We start from the raw sequence: 11,441 nt of genomic DNA, 5'->3' as shown, positions 1-11,441 counted from the left end.
CCAGGCCGCCGAGAAAGACGACATTGCGCGCCGTTTATAACGCAGCGCACCGTCCGCCTCCGGCTACCGTACACAGGCCGTGTGGCCTTCGAAACGCAGCTCAGCAACGTCGAGAGCGGCTTCACGTTTCGGTGCTGTTTGGTCAGGTGCAAAAGTTCGCTGATCAAAACATTCAACGCTTCTTCGCGTGTCGAAGCGCGGTTCCGGAGTGCCACCTTTTCGCGATATTCATTTCAATGCATCGATCGCTCCGCGTAACGACACCAAGTGTGACGAACAAAATATCAAATGAGCGGTTATTCGCCGCATTTAAAAACAATCCTAGATGCGTGCGTAACGTCACGACGCGAGGCATGTAGACTTTAACACGCAAGGCCGAACACACCGTGCCGAAAGCCCGTCCACCGCCACCGAGAAACACTCGGGGCCCTAGCAACAACGACGCCATACGCCGTTGCTAGTGGCCCGAGTTTTTTTAGCAACAACGACAACGTTGCTAGGGGCCTGACTTTTTAAGCCTAAATTTTGACGTCACTTCCGCCACATTCTCGCCAATGCATTGGGAATACGAAGGGCCTCTCCTGAGTTTTCCTTCCTCCATGTCTCCATGGATCAGAAAAGGTGTTGATCACTAACTGACTACGTCTAGGAGGTCCTTTACCGAATACCACAGTATTCAGACATTTGAACTGAACCCTTACTGCGACAGCTGCTAAAGAGTGTTCAGGCTTAACTCCTTGACAATTACACAGGAGTTCGCAACAATGCCAACACCACCCCCCGCCAGTGCCAACATTATCTAAAGATTTTTCACTGTGTCGTTTAACAGTGTTCCTTGAACACAAACTAAGTGTCATCGGTGCTCCTCTTATAATATGGACATATCATCATAGTGATGTCTCATGCCGCGACAGGTCCACTGCATCAATGAAACGGCCACATTTATGCATGACAGCGTGGTTGCAGGATAAATATGAAGAGGAACACAATTCGTACTTATAAACAAACTATGCCTTACGGACTATGCAACGTTCTTACCAGGAGTTGTAATACGGGGTTTTCCTTTGCCGCCACCACAACGGCCGCCAGAAAGGCGGCGGTCCTTCGGCGGCAAAGATGCTGGTATGGTTACCGAGACCTCTATATCCTCCACAGAGGAGCTGGCCGTTAATTCGGCGTTGCGATGGCTCGTGGCCTTCGCGCGATACTTTTCTGGTGCAGCAGCTGCATCAGGCTCCGCTCTAGAAGCAGAATCTATTGGAGCAGTCTTTGGCTCCTTTGTAAGGTTGGGAGGGCAGGTCTAGCTGGGTGTTGGTGTTCTGGCCGCCCATCAGCGATGAGGCGATTGCCGATGGTGGCAAAGAAAGGCCTCCGGCGAAGATCACATGATCTTTCCTAGAAAGGACTGTCGACGGGGTTGGGGCATTGATGTCGCACCAGGTCCAGCAGCTCCACCTGTGGGCCAACTGAAACTGAATACGGTTGCGGTTCCGGCTTCACCGCTTCAGAAAAAGTGCCCGTCTCTTCGAAGATGAATCGCTTCCTAGATTATGGGCAGGATATGTTCTCTTTTGTCTTCAAGCTAATAATTTATTTTACTGTCTTCCAAATACGGCACGACCTGGAGTGCGCGCCATGTGCGCCAGTGCAGGTGGTGTCTTTTCAGAGCCATCTACCGAGGAGCAGAAGATTGGCGCCCGCCTCGTTTCCGAAGTGGGGAAGCCGCACAGAACCCTCAACAGTGTCGACGTATACGGTGGCTGCGGGGGTCCGTCCTTCGGTCTAGCCAAAGCTTGCTTAGCAAGGCCCGTGCTCGCAGTCAGCGGCAACGAGCACCATTTGACCACTTTAAGCAAGAACTTCCCCGATGTGCCGACGTCTCACGCCTGTCCGTCAAAAGTGCTCAAGCAGCTCCACGCTGGCGGGATGACCGACATTCTCGGAGACATCGAGAAAGAAGATGGGAGCCCGTCCTTCGAATCTCAGAAGAGCTGCCGATTTTTGGAGGGTTGTGACAAACAAGGGCTCAGGAATTCTCAACTAGTGACTTTTCTCGGATTCTGTGCCTTCTTTGAATCTTCGTACGTCGTCCTCGTTGCCGAGAGGTGCTGCGTCCGGCACCATAACGGCGACGGCCTTGCCTTGGCTCTCAAGTGCCTTCTGGACCTTGGTTATCAAACTTCTTGCAGCATGCTGCAGGATGGCTGCTACGGTATGCCGCAGAGACACCGGCGCCTCGTCATCTTTGGGGCCAAGCGCGGCCGAGCAAAACTGCCAGCTTTTCCTTTGCCGACTCACACTTTCGAAGTGCCCGAGTGCCACCTATCATTTGCCGTGGACGGTCGCGCCTACAGCAGTCCTCTGAACTTGACCTCTGCGGCGCCATACCAGAGGACCACCTTAAGGGATGCGATTGCCGACCTCAGTGATCCTGAGGCAAAGTTTGACAGAGGTCCGTCAGACTTCATTCGTTGTCACCAGCGGATATGCCCGATCGACTACGACTGCTACAAAAAGATGACGCCGTTGTCCCAGGCTAGTATCGCCGCCATCCCCAAGGTCGCTGGGTCGGACTGGCGCGACCTTCCCAACCGGGAGGTTGAGCTGAGCGACGGCACCCCCGCGTATCGCCTCATCTACACGCACCGCTGCTCACCGTTTATAAAGCTTTTTAAGTTTCGAAACTTCTCCTCCCGAAGCGGCCGCGTTTTGCGCCCGGCCACTGAGATGGCGCTGCAGTCGAAGTTTGCGCCACGCTCGACGCTAGCTAGCCACGCCGCGGTGCAGCAACGTTTCTGAGGCTCCGTTTGTCGTGCTCATTTGCGTCGCGTTCTTTTGTTATCAAGTGATCCTTTCGTTATGAGTTGAGTGTTTGTGCACTACGCTTCAGCAGCTTTCGGTGTGTGGTCGGGTGAGGACGCTCACGGTGTGGACCCAACCTGCAAGTAGCGTGGGCTGCCGAATGTTCTCGAGCGCCAAGTTTTGGATTTTTTCGCTGTCAGAGGGTAGGTGGTGCGCGTAATTTATAATCTTTAGAGTGTGCTAGGACTGTCAACCAAATGCCAACGTGTTTCGTGCCGGTATGTGCCAGCGGGTACCGGCGCAACACGGAGAAAAGGCACTTTTTTTCTCCGCCAACCAATCCAAATCTCCTTGCAAAATGGTCGAGAGCGATACCCCGTGCAGACAAGGTGTTGGGGAAAACATGCAAAGTGTGCGACGCCCATTTCCAAGAAGGGGATATTCTGAAGTCATATAAGCATGTAATCAACGCAGAAGTGATTGAAATCGAGCGCGGTGTATGGTCTCTAAGGAGTGATGCAATTCCTATCATATTTCCTAATCTCCCGCTGTACTTCTCGAATCGTAAACGGCGAAAATCTCCGAAAAAGAGAGCAACCGTCTCAAGAGATGCAGTGGCAACGCAGAGCGACGCTGCAGAAGATATCGATATCGAGCGAGAGCAACCAGAGCCCGTGCAAGACAGCTGCTTGCATGTTAATGAGCTGGTGGAGAAGTGTGCTTCTTTGAGGTTACCTCGTCAGTGGAGATCGGCAGCTCTTGAAGATGAAAATGGGCGCCGATCAGATTGTTTTTTACACGGCAGGATTGGAGGCAGATGTATATACAGTACTCAAGAGTGTCGTAGTTCGCGAAGACATGAGTTATGTTGTATCTGCCCGCGGAAAACTGGTGCTGACGCTGCCCATGGATTTGGCAATCACTTCGTTAGCAGACGTAGAGGCAATTGTGCAGGTTGTACAAACTATGCAAGCCTGTCATGGTTGCACCTCTAGCAGGGGAGGAACTGTATACCACATGCAGTGCAGAGCTCTTACTGAGGCAGAAAAAGGAGTCTGTATAAAGTGTGCGAAAATGACGAAGGACCTCAAAAGAAGAAGTGGGCTGAAACCCAAGAAAAAGGTGTGCCTTGCAGCACCTGTTTTGAGGAAGAGGCTCATTCGGGCCGCTGCAGCTCGGGAGAAAATGAAGAAAGAAATTAGCGAACTCAGTGAAAAACTGAAGAAAGCGTTTTCAACAAGTCTAGGTGAAGTGACACAGGACCTGCCAGAAGCACAAAAGATGGTCTCACAGACAGCCGTCATGCAACAAGCGGCCAAGTCGCCACGTGGGCACCGGTACAGTACAGACTGGCTTATGATCTGTCTGCTTCTGAGGCTGACACGCCCAAAGTGTTACAGAACTCTATCTGACAGGAAGATTTTGCCCCTGCCAAGTGCCAACCGCCTTGTACAGCTACTGAAAGGTCTTCCATGTGGCTACGGCTTAAACAAATTTGCCCTTGGTAGCATAAAACTGCATATGGCTGGCAAGCCAGAACATTACACATATGGTTGTCTAATCATCGATGAAGTGAAACTCAGGGAAGGAACCGAGTTTAACAGGTCGTCCTACAAATTTGATGGCTTTGTAGATTACGGGGATATTACTAAAGTTGGCACAGACCAGCTGGCAGACCATGCACTGGTTGTTATGTTCAACCCAATGTTTGCGTCATGGGTCCAACCCATAGCAACTTTTGCAGCTAAGGGTGCAGCGCCAGGATGGGTCTTGGCAAAGGTGGTAATGAGCTCAGTGCTACAATTGCATGAACATGGTGCTCGCGTACTGGCAGTGATAAGCGATGGTGCCGGAAATAACAAATCGATGTGGACACACCTCGGCATCAGTGGAAAGGTGGAACACCCACAGTGCAAGATTGAACATCCCTGCCTTCCAGAGGGAACATTCCTCCACTTCATTTGTGACATGCCACATATCGTGAAATGCATCCGGAATCATATGATGAAGCACAAATATGGTCAGGCAAGTTAAATAATTCCTTGGATATGCATGTCTCTTGAGTGATGACGCTGTGTAACAGAGACTTGTTCACCTATGTTTAATTACTGCACATAACGAAATGGTGTACAATAATTTGTTGCAGGTAGGTGAATACCAAGCAAATTTCCAGCACTATGAACGTCTTTTTGAGGCGGAAAAAAAGGCCGCTATAAAAGTGGTTCCTAAATTGACTGAGCACCATGTCAAGCCATAGAAGCTCCAGACCATGAACGTTCGTCTGGCGACTCAGGTAAAGTTGGCCATTCAGTCATTGTAAACATTGTAAGCAGTTGGTGCCATAAAACTGCATGCTTATACATTACATCTGTGCTTGTCAGCGTCCAGACATTTTCAAAACTAATTTGCCATCATGTTTTTCCAAGCTTTACAAATTTCTTTTACTCTTTTTCGCTTGCAGCTCTTCAGCCGAAGTGTGTCGATTGGCCTGAAGGTCTACAGACAAATGATGGTACCTGGCTTCGCCGACAGTTTTGGAACGGAACAGTTCACGATGCTACTAAATGACCTCTTTGACATTCTGAACTCCAAGGTTCCTGCAGCTGGAATACGAAAGGGATCTCCCCCGTGCTGGTCTGAACACCCCGTGCTGGTCTCCGGTGTGTTCAACCGCCTCGATGCATCTTTATGGCACCCCGACGGCTTCTGCCATGACTTTGGCCACATGCAGACTGACCTGATTGACTGCCGCACAGGCCGGATTCTTCGAGACCAGCCGATGCGGGTATTTTGGGAAGGCTTTGAAAGCTTGCACAAACGCATGAAGGACAGAGATGGAGAGTACATGATACACAAGTTGAAGGACTGGCCACCCAGCGATGACTTCAGTGATGTGCTCCCAAGCAGGTTTGCTGATCTCATGAAAGCTCTGCATGTTCAGCAGTGGTTGCAGGTGCACATAATGCTCAGTTCTCCAAGTCCAGATGACTTGGAAAAACCACAACTGAAGAAGACTAGTGTGCGGAGAGACTCGTATGGATGCGTGTCTTGGGCGCCCAAGTTACCCGATGGAGAAACTACTGAACGGCAGGAGGAAAAGAGAGCTTCTTTACTGGAGCAGTTCAGGCTTTCATTTCGGAACGAAGTGCTTATCACTCGGCTGATGTCAGAAACCTACGCTTCACAGCGACTGCTGATCAACAAATCAAGAAGCATAATGGATATCAAGCAAAACTGGCCATTTCTGTTTGAAGAGCGGCATCTGAATTCGCACGTCAACATCCTGCTGGGGCTTTAATATGTCAGACGCTTTTGACAAGAACCTGCAAACTGTTGGAAGGCAGCTTTTTCGATATGCCCACAGCCAGGTAAAAAGGGAAAATGTCAAAAAGTGCTTGAAGGAAATAGAGACATCCAAGACTGAGAGAAGGTCGGCTGCAGCTGAATATGAAGGCACCCCACTGCTGTTACTTGCTTTACTGGACGAAGAGGAAGACCTCTTCTACAAAGTTTTGGAGGTAAGCGTTATGATTAGTTGAACTCTTGCATAAATGTCTACAGTAACAAGCCTCTATTAATTGGAATAATAAAGCCACAAAAATGCATGTCATCGCACTTCTTTTGGTACGGCCATCCATGTTGTTCAGCCAGGCCGCTCGACTTTTCTGCGTGTCATAATCAAAGTATGTCTGCATTTTGAGCCACTTCTTTCTAGTCGACAGTGGATGTTGTTATGGAACTTCAGTAGCTAGAGAAGTAACAGATTAAAATTGTGCAGTGAACTACGTGATGTTTTCAGTTTTCTAGGCTTTCTCAGTGCTTCTATTCAGGCATTAACTTACATATTAACAATGTCTATCTACATTGTGCGTTTACCATAAATTTAAATCAGCTGTTGTAAAGGCTACTGCTGTAACACATACTATGCCCTTACCACGAAGGAGACGGCTGCCGATGAGGACCTGGGAGACCTACCCTGCTCACCATTCATCTGTGCTAAAGGTAGTGCTTTTAATTTATGCAATGACAGTCACATTATAACAGTACCATATTTGTGCAGGATGCAGCTTTCTCACTGCGAAGTCCTTTACCGTCACCATTGACGGCCAGCCAGTTTTTGAGGCGTCCACTGCAGCGAAGGCCTTCAAGATGATGTTCGTGTCTCACTTTGCCTTCAACATTGAATACCAGTTCGATACGAGCCGGACCATGGAGTTCACCCAAAGGTAAGAACAGGCTCTGTTCTTTTGCCAATAGTTTTCTTTGGGTACTTTAGCTAAAGTGAAGCATCTATTTTGTAGAACTGTGTGCTTCTTCCTAACAACAATTCAGTGAGCTCAAGAAGTGTGCGCCATAACGAGCAACATTCCTGTGACGGGCCAAACAAAGGCTGATATTTTTTGATTGCATTCAGATTTTATTTGACTTTGGGGAAGAAAAGGGACTCCTTGAAGTGAAGGCCGCTGCATGCAGCAGACTACTTGTCCCGAAATGATAGTTGTATGATATAACTGTGGTCTTGAAAGTAAAGCCAAAACTGATTTGTTTTCCAGGGCCATCGCTGGAATAAACCCAGCCAGGGGCACGAAAACTGAGAAAACAGAGAAGAAACAGCACTCTCTCTCACCAAAGGTCGCCGCACTCATTAGGGCACTTGCCGAGTATGACTTTTAGTAACATTTTATTACTTCGCTTGCTGAATAAGACATTTAGCTGCATTTTAATCAATCACGAATGGAAATAAACGTTTCAATAGTTTTATTGCATCAGTATGGGCCTAGCATGGTCCAAGGTGAATTGAGGGTCCGCTACAAGAACAATGTAAACTAAGGAAAGCGAGAGTTGTACCAAGAATTTGTTTTCTGCTGCAAGTATGTCATCTGTAAAACAGTTTTCTGGACAATAAAGAAGGTGTAGAAAAAGCAACTGATATTTCAAGCTTTTTTATTGAATATTTCTGTGAAACAGCAAAAAAAATAATTCCTACAATGCAGGAAAAATATATATGGAGAACAGAAAGTAATATATATTTTCTGCATTTTTCAGGAGCTTTCTGTGCGGTGAAACATATTTGTGCGAAATCACAGAAAGTTTGTGAGAACTAAAACAAATATTCACAGAAACTTTCTGTGCGGTGAAAATATATTTGTGTGAAATCACAGAAAGTTTGTGAGAACAAAAACAAATATTCACAGAAACTTTCTGTGCGGTGAAAACACATTTCCGTGAAATCACTGAAAACTTTCAAAACACAAAACAGAAAATTACAGAATATTTCTGCACAATGAAAAAACATGTTTTCGTGAAATGACCGAAACGTTCTAGAACGGAAAACAGATAATCACAGATATTTTCTGGCAGGAAAGCTGCCAGACTTTTTCTGTTATTTAACACATAAATTTTTTACAGTGTACGCAAATATAAACGGTTACTTTTGACCCCTTTTGTGACGCTTGTGTAATGGCTCGATTACTGTTAACTGTTGCAGCGATTGACATTTCAAGCGCGCAACAGCCTTTTTTCTGAGCAGTATTTAGTTAGCATCAACCGCTGGGTTGTCCGCGTTATGATTGCGCAGAGCTAGCAAGGTTACGCAAACGCTCATAGTGCTCATAAGAATAGGATCATCGTTCCATCTTTTACTAGGCTTTTCCTGCGGGCATTAACATTACCGGCTAATGTTAGCGGATTTGTGAAACACCCATCGGGTTGCGGGAGGACTTGGAAACCAGATGCTGTCAGCAATGGGCACTGTTTAATTCTCACAGTATAGTTTGTCACGCGCGAGACTCAAAAAATGAACTACCACTCATGTAAGCATACATGGTCGGAGGAAGCTTACTTGAGAACGCGAATCTGCGATAAAAAAGTGCCAGAATTTGTTTTATTGTAATCTTGCATGAAATACAACGCGATACTATTTTTCGAGCGTTATAAACGACGAAACATTTACCAGCGCTGCAACAGGAAGCAAGGAACAATTGGATAAAAAAGCATGCAATCCGGTTGTCAATGAGGCTAAGATTATGTTCAGGCATCAAGTTAAATTGACTAGGGAATTGAGTTTCTGTGAATGCATTCACAGAAATACGGTCATGTGCGCAAGCACACAAAACAGCATGACAAAACACCATGAAATGAACGTCAGGACGGAAGGGAAAAGATGCATGTAGTAGGGACGGTGAACTCTCGCGCGAATCGATGTCCAGGCCGCAGGCGCAGAGGAAGCCCTCGCCAGTATAGGCCGTCCGGGCGCCCAGGAACTGTAGACATCAGAAGCGGCGCGAGAGAGCGACTAACGCTCGAAAGAGCCAGGACGACGACGAACAACCTCAGGGACAATGAATTGAGTATTTACAGCAGTGCGATTGAGAGGGTGTACGCGGGGTGAGTGCAAGTTCAGCATGTTCAGGAGTGGTTGCAGGTGCACATAATGCTCAGAGATTTTATGCAAAGAAATTCACTTCATGAGCTGAAAAGTCCTTGAGTGAGATTTTTATTACGGTGTTCTAGATGTGCTGCAGAAGACACACATATAAAGAGAAATTCTGTTCACTGTAGCTGTACTACTAGTGCACAGTTTAAAGGTGTATATATTTAGCACGTGCATGAGTTGCCTACTAATTGTTGTCGTACCTGCACTCGAGAGCAAATTTATCCTTGTCAACCAAAACTTCCGCACCAATACCATACCGGCATAGCAAAAGAAGCAATTAATTACTTTTTACTCAATCAGATGTGACACACGTCAGTAGCGTAAAATGTCGACGCACAGATCAGTCGCAAAAGATCAGCTAGGATGAAATGCGCCGTTGTGATCCGATGCCAGCACCAGGAGCGTACGACGAACAGAGACCCCGCCGACGCTACGTTGTTCAAGCGCTTAGTAAAAGAAAGGTATCTAAAAAAACCACGCAGCTGACCGCTACACTCCTACACCTCCCTCCCCGCAAACACGCACCTAGACACAGAGCGGCGCACAGGTGCGGTGAACCTTTTCCGACGCCAGGCCGCCGAGAAAGACGACATTGCGCGCCGTTTATAACGCAGCGCACCGTCCGCCTCCGGCTACCGTACACAGGCCGTGTGGCCTTCGAAACGCAGCTCAGCAACGTCGAGAGCGGCTTCACGTTTCGGTGCTGTTTGGTGAGGTGCAAAAGTTCGCTGATCAAAACATTCAACGCTTCTTCGCGTGTCGAAGCGCGGTTCCGGAGTGCCACCTTTTCGCGAGATTCATTTCAATGCATCGATCGCTCCGCGTAACGACACCAAGTGTGACGAACAAAATATCAAATGAGCGGTTATTCGCCGCATTTAAAAACAATCCTAGATGCGTGCGTAACGTCACGACGCGAGGCATGTAGACTTTAACACGCAAGGCCGAACACACCGTGCCGAAAGCCCGTCCACCGCCACCGAGAAACACTCGGGGCCCTAGCAACAACGACGCCATACGCCGTTGCTAGTGGCCCGAGTTTTTTTAGCAACAACGACAACGTTGCTAGGGGCCTGACTTTTTAAGCCTAAATTTTGACGTCACTTCCGCCACATTCTCGCCAATACATTGGGAATACGAAGGGCCTCTCCTGAGTTTTCCTTCCTCCATGTCGCCATGGATCACAAAAGGTGTTGATCACTAACTGACTACGTCAAGGAGGTCCTTTACCGAATACCACAGTATTCAGACATTTGAACTGAACCCTTACTGCGACAGCTGCTAAAGAGTGTTCAGGCTTAACTCCTTGACAATTACACAGGAGTTCGCAACAATGCCAACACCACCCCCCGCCGGTGCCAACATTATCTAAAGATTTTTCACTGTGTTGTTTAACAGTGTTCCTTGAACACAAACTAAGTGTCATCGGTGCTCCTCTTATAATATGGACATATCATCATAGTGATGTCTCATGCCATGACAGGTCCACTGCATCAATGAAACGGCCACATTTATGCATGACAGTGTGGTTGCAGGATAAATATGAAGAGGAACACAATTCGTACTTATAAACTATGCCTTACGTACTATGCAACGTTCTTACCAGGAGTTGTGATACGGGGTTTTCCTTTGCCGCCACCACAACGGCCGCCAGAAAGGCGGCGGTCCTTCGGCGGCAAAGATGCTGGTACGGTTACCGAGACCTCTATATCCTCCACAGAGGAGCTGGCCGTTAATTCGGCGTTGCGATGGCTCGTGGCCTTCGCGCGATACTTTTCTGGTGCAGCAGCTGCATCAGGCTCCGCTCTAGAAGCAGAATCTATTGGAGCAGTCTTTGGCTCCTTTGTAAGGTTGGGAGGGCAGGTCTAGCTGGGTGTTGGTGTTCTGGCCGCCCATCAGCGATGAGGCGATTGCCGATGGTGGCAAAGAAAGGCCTCCGGCGAAGATCACATGATCTTTCCTAGAAAGGACTGTCGACGGGGTTGGGGCATTGATGTCGCACCAGGTCCAGCAGCTCCACCTGTGGGCCAACTGAAACTGAATACGGTTGCGGTTCCGGCTTCACCGCTTCAGAAAAAGTGCCCGTCTCTTCGAAGATGAATCGCTTCCTAGATTATGGGTAGGATATGTTCTCTTTTGTCTTCAAGCTAATAATTTATTTTACTGTCTTCCAAATACGGCACGACCTGGAGTGCGCGCCATG

General features: G+C 48.0%; 2 pseudogenes; both read left to right on the top strand.

Annotated features, from left to right (window-relative positions):
* Positions 1 to 3,059: 3,059 nt before the first annotated feature.
* On the top strand, positions 3,060 to 5,765 carry LOC149356895 (uncharacterized; annotated as a pseudogene).
* Positions 5,766 to 5,965: 200 nt separating this feature from the next.
* On the top strand, positions 5,966 to 7,476 carry LOC149356894 (uncharacterized; annotated as a pseudogene).
* Positions 7,477 to 11,441: the final 3,965 nt, after the last annotated feature.

This window comes from Amblyomma mixtum, chromosome 3 (assembly GCF_055824585.1).
Source record: "Amblyomma mixtum isolate Tamu chromosome 3, ASM5582458v1, whole genome shotgun sequence".
Lineage (NCBI taxonomy): Eukaryota > Metazoa > Arthropoda > Arachnida > Ixodida > Ixodidae > Amblyomma > Amblyomma mixtum.
Note: the sequence above shows the minus strand (reverse complement) of the source record. Positions and strands in the feature narration are given on the sequence as shown.